Here is a 10,172-nt window from a genome sequence, read left to right as displayed (position 1 = left end):
GCATGAAGCCCACTGAGACAAGTTTAGCACAACCTCCCAAGAAGGACCAGCCCTCCCTTTCCTGGGAAGCCCAGGGAGAGAGTCTCCACAGCTCAAGCCAGCAAGCATCAAACCTCCCGTCCACTGCTCTCTTCCCAGGCATGTGGGTCCTCCCAAGACCGCTCCATCTGCTGCCGATGAGCCACCACAGAAAGCAGATTGATTTTAACATCAGACTCCGCTTTACCTAATTACGGCAAGAGTTGTTTTGCAGAGGTGAAAACATCTCAGCTGAATCCACCCTTTCCTCTCCCCAACTCCTCCCACTAAAGCGGATGACCCACGCAGCCATCACACAGGTGATGTCCGTTCAGGCTGTCAGCACGTGCTGAGGGGAATATAAGACTGCATAAGTTGTCATGCCCCTGTAACACTTTGGCCAGTGAAATATTTACAAATCACTAATCTCCTTACCCAAACAAGAACACAGCATCAAAGCCAAAGAACAGGCTATTGGCAAGACAACCACAACAAAGTTGGGCAATAACACACAAGTGACATCAGCTACCTAGATGCTTGTTCTCTTCTTCAACCCTCTCTTGGGCCACATCCACACTAATTAATTAAATGGGGCCAGTGGGATCCAAAACCACAAGTTTTCCCTTGTGCCCAGGATGTGTTGTTTTTCTCCCTTCTATAAAAATTTTCAGAAATGAGCGGTAAGTCTTTCATCTGGAGTTTAGGGTTCAACTCACCTCTGCAAGCTGTCATTTCATTCGCTTTGAAGAAAAATTTCTTCTGACATGAAACCTCCTTATCTGTGTAGATTATTTCTATTTCTACAACCAATTATTCAAAAGATAATAAGTGTGGAAGATACAACAACTAAATATCAGGAGACAGTCTCTTAACAATTGGGTGTTTGAAGGCACAATATTCAATGTAGGAAAAGTAGTGACTTGAGTAGCTGGTCATGTCAGCTGCCGTCAGAAATAGCTACAAGAGGGAGATCAACACACCCTGAGCAGGCAGGAAGAGGAGCAGCCACCAGGCAGGATCCTGAGTGGCTCCTCCGAGCTTTCCCCAAACCAGAAAGAAATGCAGGGTACAATCACTGCCTGACCCTTGGCATTGGAACATTTGTCTTGGTTGAAAGATACTTCAAATGAACAGAGACACTTAATTTAAAGTCTGAAGAAAGAAAAAAACCCACCAGACTTAATGTGTGAAACCAGCAATTATATCAGATATATTAGAGAATGGGCCTTGAGAGCAAGCTGCAAGAAACAAGGAAATTCTTGCTCAGGGTCATTAGACTCAGTACCTACATACGTGCATGCTCACATGTATAGGTATATAGTGATGTACAAATGCACTTACAGCAGAGGAAGGGCTGTATTTTCAAATTACTATGTTTTGCAAGAACATAAAAGTAAATTCTTACATCGGCGATAGCAGAAACGCATTTTCAAAACGAATGTGCACCCTGGGGCTTGTGCTAACCCAACCTTCCCACCCAAATGCCCGTTTGAAGCATCAGTGTTGCCACCACCCCAGGGCAGCAAAGAACAAACCCTCCCACAGTATTTCTGATGAAAATAAGAGGGGACTCAGCAGGACACTGCATGCTGAAACCCCCACTGTAAAGTCATGGTGATGCTTTAACTGAAACACCCGACGACGGCAGCTCTTTGAGAAGCCTGTGCAGAAGTGTCCTTAGGAAAGGAGACAAGAAGAACACAGACTCTCTGTGCCACCCAGCAGTAAAACAACCAGGAAATGGGAATGGAAATAATTGTATTATGCAGCTCATTTTGCCACAACACTCAACTTGATGCATGATGCAATCGATGACTCACAGGTACGTTGTGCTGCGAGAAGAGGACTCAGGCATGAAGCTGTGGTGGTGGCATGCAGAGGGAAAGAGAGGGGCAGCATCGGCAAAGCCTGTTTCAGAGCAGAAGGAGGTGAGAGAAGAACAGGCTGTGCAGGAGCAGATGCTGGGGATGGAGGGGGATGCTCCACCAGTCATCTTTACGGATTCCCTTTGTCTGCTGTAAGCAGACAAATTAATTTTTTTGCAGCATTGAGTAGCACAAGGATTTCTTCTTCCTTGCCTGCACTCTCCTTTCTCACCCATTAGCATCCTGGATATGAGCTGTGCGGGTTCCTGCAGGGCCCTGAAGACCCACTAAATCCTCTGCCTGAGGCTCTGCACATATGCAGCAGGAAAGAGGAGCAAGAGGGTCAAGCTGGAGGCACTCGTGCTCACATAGCCTGTTTCTGACTTTCAGGCCCTCCCTTGCCATGGTTCCTCAGAAATTTTGAGCTGAGGTCACAGCAAAGCCGATGGCTGTGGAGGGACTGAGCGGCACTGTGCCTCCAGAGCTGCTTTTACCAGAGGCACAGCAGGGAGCATGTAGCTGGAAGATGCTGGTGGAGCGGTGGGTGAGGTCTCTGTTGTCTGCTGAGCAGAGGATACCAGAAACGTGCCCTGGGGCATGCGGGGGCTGCTTGCCACTGATGGGAGGTGAAAGGGGAGCCGATACCTACACTCAGCTGTCAGAAACTGCTAGGCTCAAAGAAGTCAAACTGGCAGCTTCCATCTCTCCTCAGAGATTCTGAAAAGGTCGTTGCACATTACTTGCTCTGTCCTCTTCCATGCAATGGGGGAACATCAGATTTTGTCATGTAAGTGCAACCGTGAATTTTTCTAGCAAAAACTGATGGGTTTCTGAAGTGGAAGCAGCCTAGACAAGCACTGGGAGGACAGCTGAGCACCTCTCCTCCCAGTGCTTGGCTGGCTCAATACTCACAGCATGTGCAGTTTCTCTGACCAGCATATAAGAAATAACCAGAGGTTAACCCATAACCAGAGGTTAACCCAGAAATAAACCAGAGGCTAAAAGGAGTGGCTGACTCTCGACCTCAAGGCCTGATCTTTCAGCTCAAACTGTGTAATTTGAATACAATGTTCATTTATTATCCTTCATGATATGATGCATAATGTTGTACCAAAGTGTCTTCAGCAGGCTGTAACAGAGAAAAGCAGATGGAAGCCAGAAATGTGCTAATTAAGCTCGATAATAGAACTGTTAATTAAAAAACCCTGAAGAGGAAAGGACATTCTGTAATATCCTGGTGCTCTCAAGTGATGCAAACATGTCCAGCTGGAAAAAGCAGTCTTGTTAAGAAACAGTCGGGCAGGACTCACAGCTCTGACCCCAAAGCCCTCCCCAGGGAGGGAGCAGGGCATGAGGCAGGGCCCATCCCAGGGAGTCGAAGCAGCTGTGCATTAGGAACAGCTTCGGGAAGGAAAGCCATTGTCATGGCTCAGCCTCATCCCTGCATCTCCTTCCTCCCCGCTGGCCACCAGTGCCATCCCACTGTGCTACAGCCTGGGAACTGCTCCAAGGGCTGTGCTTTGGGGAGCTAGGGGGCTTTGGGGAGGAGGGGCATTGAGCAGCAGCATGCTCTCAACTCCACTGAATGATTCCTGCCATTGAGGTGGTCTAGGTTCTGACTCTCACTTCCAGGAAAAAAATTAAAATAAGGTTAAAGCTGAATAAACTGACAGATCATTATTGTTTCATAAATTAGACAGAAACTGTAAAGCAACAATTCTTCTGAGCCACTGCTGATTGCAGAAATCTGTCACTTCTCAGGTGACTAAGCATTGCTCTTGCTGAGTATGGGACTTAAAGTTATCTGACCTAAACAGAAAGGATGGTGAGTTCAAGAGGAACTGCTGCAGTCCCCAACCAGGAGGAGCCCTCAGCTACAAAAACACCCTGTGCAGCCTTCAGCCACTTTCCCTGAACCCAGGCAAGGTGTCTTTTGGGAGGAGACTTCAGTCAAACACAAACCAATGAGTGCAGCTGGGAGACATGGCAGTGCTGGCATGACGACAGTGTCCAATATTGCAACAGGCCCCGCAGAGGCTGGCATCATCACAGGACCTGTCTGAATGCACCAAAAAAGCCACAGACACACTTTCTTGATTCCATGCTCTGGTGTTATGGATGTAAAAAGGAGACAATACTTGTTGGGCGTAAATCCACTGAGAGCACAGCTGCAGCCAGGCATCCCTGGGCAGGTTTGGAGGCTGGAGAAGATTGATGGCATTTGCTGGACAAATTACTCAGCTCCGTGCAAGGCAACTTGGTTATCGTGCTTATTAGCTGAAGTTGAGTGCAGAGTTGTATGAGAGGCACATCAATTAGCAGGGATAAAATATATTTCAAAGATCCTCTATAATTTATCAGTCAGCTGGATTAAACCGGGGAGCAAAATTAGCTGAGTCAGCAAGTGCCTGTATTATCTCAGTGCCTCTCCAAGATGAATATCAAAACCTTTCTTGGGCTGCCTCAAAAGGAGTTCAGCTGAAACAAACTTAATGAAACCAAATTATCAACAGGAACGTACTTATCAGGATAACCCTTTAATTCTGTAAAAAGCTGCTGTGATAATTGCAGGTAATTAAAGCATGGAGCCTCGGCCAGTGGAGAGGTCCCATCTGCACAGCTGGGAAGGAGATGCTCCAGACATGCTGCTCAGATGTGAGTTCCTCTGGGTGCAGAGCAGTTGGCTTTTGAGCTCTGTCTCCACCCCAGTGGTCACTGCAGAGTTGGTGCAGGAATGAGGCAGACTTCGTCTACCTGAATGTCCAGCCTGGCCTCATTTCATGATTTAATGCTACATTGACAATGAGAAAAACCACACTTTTCCAATAGGAAAGTGATGGGGTAGATGCTACAGAAGCTAGCGTGCCTAGCTACCTAGATGCCCAGATGTGGTGGGATTTCAAGCTTTATAACCTACTTTTTCTGTGTTTTCTCTTCCCTTTCTGCTGTATCTTTCTTCGAGTCACATCAGTGCACAAGAAGCTCCTTAGCTTAACAGAGGACATAGCAGCATAGACAGAGGCCGTGTTCTTGCTGCCCTTCCTCTGCCTGAGCTCTACTCCCGCAGCTGCTCAGCACCACTGTCCTGGTCACTCCTGCTCCCATTCCATTCTGCTCTTGCAGGTCAGAGACTGGAGTCACTGAAGTGTTCAGAATACCATGTCCAGCCCTCCCGTCTTCACCCCCCTGCCTATATCCCTCTCTCACCCCGACTTAGCATCGGAGGTGCTTCATGAGTCTCTCAGGAACATGCAGTGTGTTACATAGTGTGGGAAAAACACTTAAATGACAGTGTCCGAAGGAACACAGATAACACAAACCATACAACGTCCTTCAATTAATTCTCATATAACTTTTAAGAAAGTATCCAATCTTGATTGTATTAATTTCCAGTGATGGACAGTCCATTACAACTCTTGTTAGGATGTTGCAGTACTTCATTACCTCCAGTGATTTCTTGCTTCTGATTTGAACTTATCCCGTTTCAGCTTTGGCCACCAGATCTCATTAAGCATTTATCTCCTTGATGGAAACACTCTGTATTGATAGCAGTCCTACACTTAAGCAGGTACCTGGTGCAGGGATCAGGTTATTTCTTAACTCTTTCTTGAACTAACCATCCTTTTCTAAGAAACGTACTCACACCCACTTTTCCTTCTGCTGGTTCTCCTCTGAGCCAGTGTCTTTCCTGACTTTCCTGATGTCAAAGCTGGACATCACTTGCCAATAACAACACTGCTTAGCACAAGGTAGTATCACTTCCATCCACTTGCTTCTGAGATGCTTTCTTATTTTGTAGAAGAATATACTCACTATGTTCCGGTTCTAGTAAACAGAAGATTTCTCCTTAGTGAGAGCTGATTTGCTGATATGGCTTTAAATTATATTTAGAATCATAGAATTATTTAGGTTGGAAAAGACCTTTGAGATCATCAAGTCCAACCATTAACCCAGCATTGCCAAGCCCACCACAAATCCATGTCCCTAAGCACTGCATCTACATTTTTTAAATAGCCCCAGGGATGGTGACTCAGCCCCCTCCCTGGGCAGCCTGTGCCGGTGCTTGACCACCCTTGCAGTGAAGACATTTTTCTTAATATCCACCCTAAACCTCCACTGAGGTAACCTGAGGCCATTTCCTCTTGTCCTGTCACTAGTTATCTGGGAGAAGAGACCGACCCCAACTGCCTACAGCCCCTGTCAGGTATTAGTAGATCTCCCCTGAGCATCCTCTTCTTCAGACTAAACAACCCCATTTAGGAACTATTTAATGTTTCTTTCTTGGTTAGTGTCATCACAACATGGTCAGTCACCATGAGCAGATACAGACATTTCACCTAGGAGCCCTTGCACTACCGTTTTGATAAGTCGTGTTGACACTGATGCCCCAGTTTCCCCTTTGTAACTCTTTTGCAAGCCCACAGGACTGCCACCCTCCCTCCAGCTCAGCACCAACAGCCAGTGCAAAGCCAGTGGGCCAGGCAGTCTGTCAGACCAGCTCAGTGCTGAACGGAGCTGCCTACCAGAAACTTCCCATCTTCAAGCGCTATTCCATGCACGTGTTCAGTGAGGAGGACCCAGCAGTAAGTGTTCACCATCACTTGCTGTTGTCCATGCAGTGACCACGGAAGACCAAGCACCATATAGAGAGATGGAGGTTGAGCAGAGATCATCTACGAAAGTCATCCTCAGAGAAGCTGTTCATGTAGCTTGAGTACATCCTTGTTGCTAATGAATCCCATCTATGCTGTCCCACAGCAGCTCATATAGGCTGCCAGCCATGGTGGCTGTCACCATGTCCACATGGGCATCAGCTGTCTTTCAAAAGCCATATCATTTCATTTGCAGCAGTGGCCTTCAGAATTGCCTCAAGGCTTTTGCTGGTGACATTAATACAAAAAGTGAGACGTTAGAAGTGAGAAGTTAGAAGGCTTTAGGGGAAAAAAGTTGGATAAGTTATAAGTTAGGTGGAACTCAACAACTCCCCCACCCCCGCAAAAAAAAAAAAAAAAAAAAAAAAAAAAAAGAGAGAGAGAAGAAATTTAGGATAGGTCCTGAAAACAATGGTAAAAAAAGTGCTTTAAAAACCACTGTAAGGCCTTACCTGTCTCTCCTGGTTGAAGAATTTGTCATGGGACACTTTCATAAATGCATAAAAGCAGGAAGCTTTTATGATCCGACCAGATACCACGTTCCAGCCCCACCATGGGAAGGGGTCCTTCCCAGCAGAGAATGATGCAGCCAGTCCTTTAAGGAACATAAGGACAAACCAAGTTCCCATCCACTGAACCATAACAGACTGAGACTCCTGCTGCTGGCCCTCAACCACACCAAGGGTCTGGGTAGCATTACATTTCCCAGGGAAGCACATTTTGCAATAAGTAGAGGAGGTCTTGATACCAGAACTGTGTCAAGATGGCCAACATAATCACAGCTACCAGCAGTCCTCCTTGCTTTATCTTGACTAAGACATGCAGAGCCAGAGGACTAGATGGATAGATATATAGCAGTCCTCCTACCCATTAAAACCAGGAAAATTGTCAACAGAGACTTGTGGAACGTTTCTTGGGCCAAATCCAACATTTCTTGTTGGTTTTCAAAGCAAGCTGCTTCACTTAGCTCATCTTCCATATTTAGAAAAATTTCTATGGGGATGCTAGATGAAAACTTCTACCGTCATGCAGCACACAGTTGAACTTGATGAAAATTCGGTCAGTGTTACTCAATCACTAACAGCTAGACACAAGTGTATCACCAATTCCACCTACTTCAGACCACACAGTGTCCTTCACATGCAAAATAAAATTATCTTCTCTCCATGAGCTTTAGGAGAAGCTTTTGGACCATACCCCCATGTAGGAGTATCTTCTGAAGTTCTGCCAGGGCTCTACCAGCTTGCCTTCCACACTGCAGATTGAGTTTTACTCTTCCTCTCTTTTTTTTTTTTCCTTTCCTTTTGTTGCAAACCATACTCTAGATGTTTTTGCCTGCTGATCAGAGGCATGCCCTCCCCCAGAAGGTGTTCTTTGGGTGGCATGACTTGACTTCCATTAGGTCAACAGATGCATATACCTGTGGCTCTGTGGATGCAAAGCATGCAAAACAGCGTTAGAAGAGACCACTGGCATGAGATTCACTAAATGGAGAAAATCCAGACTGATCAGGAGCGAAACCCCCAGATGACGTGATGTACTGAACAACCACCCAGGCAAAGCGAGGCCGCTGTGATGGGTGCCTGCCATGAAGTCCACTGCCTCCACCAGGCAGCATGAAGGAGCCCAGATGATGCCAAGGATACTCTGTCTCACAAATTCACAGCCAGACACCAGGCAGGACACTCATGATGTGCCCTCTGGGATATCAGAGGGTAAGAACAACCCAACCTCTACCAGTAGGGCACAGGTACACCCACAATGTACGTGTAGACATAGGCTGGCAGCAGAAGACAGAAAAAAACCCTGCACCCCCCTATGCTCTCTTCCCTCTATCAGTGTCTCCGTGAGCATCGATGCTGCCTGCTTAGCCAGATCTCCATGGCAACCGTCCAGGCTCAAATTAGCTAATGGCAGAGATAAGGTGGAGAATACTTAGGAAATTCTTATCAAATCATTACTGCTATTCCAGTTTGCTTCATTTCACAGTGTAAAAACGTCTTCCTGCTTGTGCAGAAATTACATGAGAACGCATTGCAAAGTGTTTGGTTTTGTGGCTTGGCTGATTTCCCCATAACAAACCTGAATGAATTATAAAAAATACAGAGTGCTTACAAGCATGAGAAACTGAAGTTTTATTTAGGTCATTACAAAAAGCCTCTATTAACTCACCTTGAGAAGAGTGCATATTAAAATGAAAGTATGTCTCTTCCTTAACTGCCTGTATCTACTCACTAAACTGGCTGTTTTTCATGCCACATACTATTATAAGTGCAATAAGTTGTGTAAAATGTTTCTTATTGCTTGTTGTTTGTCCTGTAGTTCCTAGAAAAGCAGACTCCAGCATGCATGTTAACATGCAGTGTGGCTTTTGGGCTTGCAGCTTACATGGAGACAGAGGCTCATGCTCACTGCCAGATGTTAGCTCCTGACCCTGCGATCATCTCCTGGCTGGGCAGATTCTTTTTGACCCCCAGGATCAGAGGACCTGTGCTTTGCCACATCACCTTGCAAGTACAAAGCTGTTGGAACTCTTCTGGTGCTATCTTCCTTTTTCCAAATATTGCTACTTGCAGCATCCAAACCATAGTTTTCCTTCATATCTCCTTTGCTTGATGGGTAATTGCACCCTCCCAATGGCTGGTGACCTTCCCTGGAAGCAGACGAGGTGATCACGCCTTACACTGGTGTCCTGTGCCATCCATCCATCTAAGAAGCTATCTAAGGCTTCTTCTATTACCTGTGTGAATTGAAACCCAGTGGTCCCAAAGCAGACAAATCTGAAATCGATTTTCTATTTACTGGTGCCTTGCTTAGTTTGATTTGTACTTTGCTCAGGCAATTGAAGATCAATGGTTTTTGCCACCTTTGGAAAAGTTAGTGGGAAGTGATGGTGCAGGACAGGAGCAGGCAGAACACGCCAGTGCCAGTGCCACAGCTGTGGAGGAGGATGCCTTCAGCCAGAGAGGTGCCTACGTGCCCGTCTTCCAAATCAACCCTCTGCAAACTCCAAAAACCCCCAAGTTACCTGAAGCAGAAGAAACTAGACATCTGTTAAAAATCTGCAGTTTTAGGAAGGGCCGCAAACTGATGCTCTGAATTCAGTGCTTTGGAAGGAGGAGTCTTGTCTAAAGCTCCCACACTGGCCAGCTGGATGCTCCGTATATGGAAGCAACATGAAAGAGGAAAAACCCACGAACCTCAAGGACTGATGGCTAGGGGATGTCACTGGAGCTTTGCTTGAGGTGACACCTGAGACGAGGCTGCCCTTGCCCTGGAGCGGTGATGCACAGGGATGTCCCCCAGGGTCCACTGCAGCTGCAGCATCTGGATTCTGTCCCACCAAAATGCCGTGAGAGCAGTAAATGGGAATGTCCTGGGCTCAGAGATAAAGCTGACAATCGCAGCACGCCTGTCGCAGTTGGGCAGGGTCTTTCCACCGGGGGTGGGACAGTTCCCTGCTGCAGGGCTGGAATATTAACTCCAAGGGAGAAAAAGTACCATTGAGGTATTTTTTGCTGTCACAGCAAAAAAGAAAGAAGAAGTGCTCTGTGCTACAGCATGCTGAATAGAAAACAAGTTTTTTAAGCATGAAAGCAGTCTTTTCTATGCTCTCCCCCCCCCCCTCCCCCCCCCC

The 10,172-nt window shown here is 46.5% G+C and overlaps 1 long non-coding RNA gene across 1 annotated transcript; it reads right to left on the bottom strand.

Moving 5' to 3' along the window:
- Positions 1-5,683: 5,683 nt before the first annotated feature.
- On the bottom strand, positions 5,684-10,136 carry LOC130153074 (uncharacterized). The gene is made up of 3 exons (XR_008823203.1): positions 9,276-10,136; positions 6,988-9,188; positions 5,684-6,763 (listed from the first exon to the last, which is right to left on the bottom strand). It is a non-coding gene; the product is annotated as an uncharacterized LOC130153074 (long non-coding RNA).
- Between the last annotated feature and the right edge of the window lie 36 nt (positions 10,137-10,172).

This window comes from Falco biarmicus, chromosome 7 (assembly GCF_023638135.1).
Source record: "Falco biarmicus isolate bFalBia1 chromosome 7, bFalBia1.pri, whole genome shotgun sequence".
Classification (NCBI taxonomy): domain Eukaryota; kingdom Metazoa; phylum Chordata; class Aves; order Falconiformes; family Falconidae; genus Falco; species Falco biarmicus.
The sequence above is the reverse complement of the archived record's forward strand: the minus strand, read 5'-3'. Positions and strand labels throughout refer to the sequence as shown.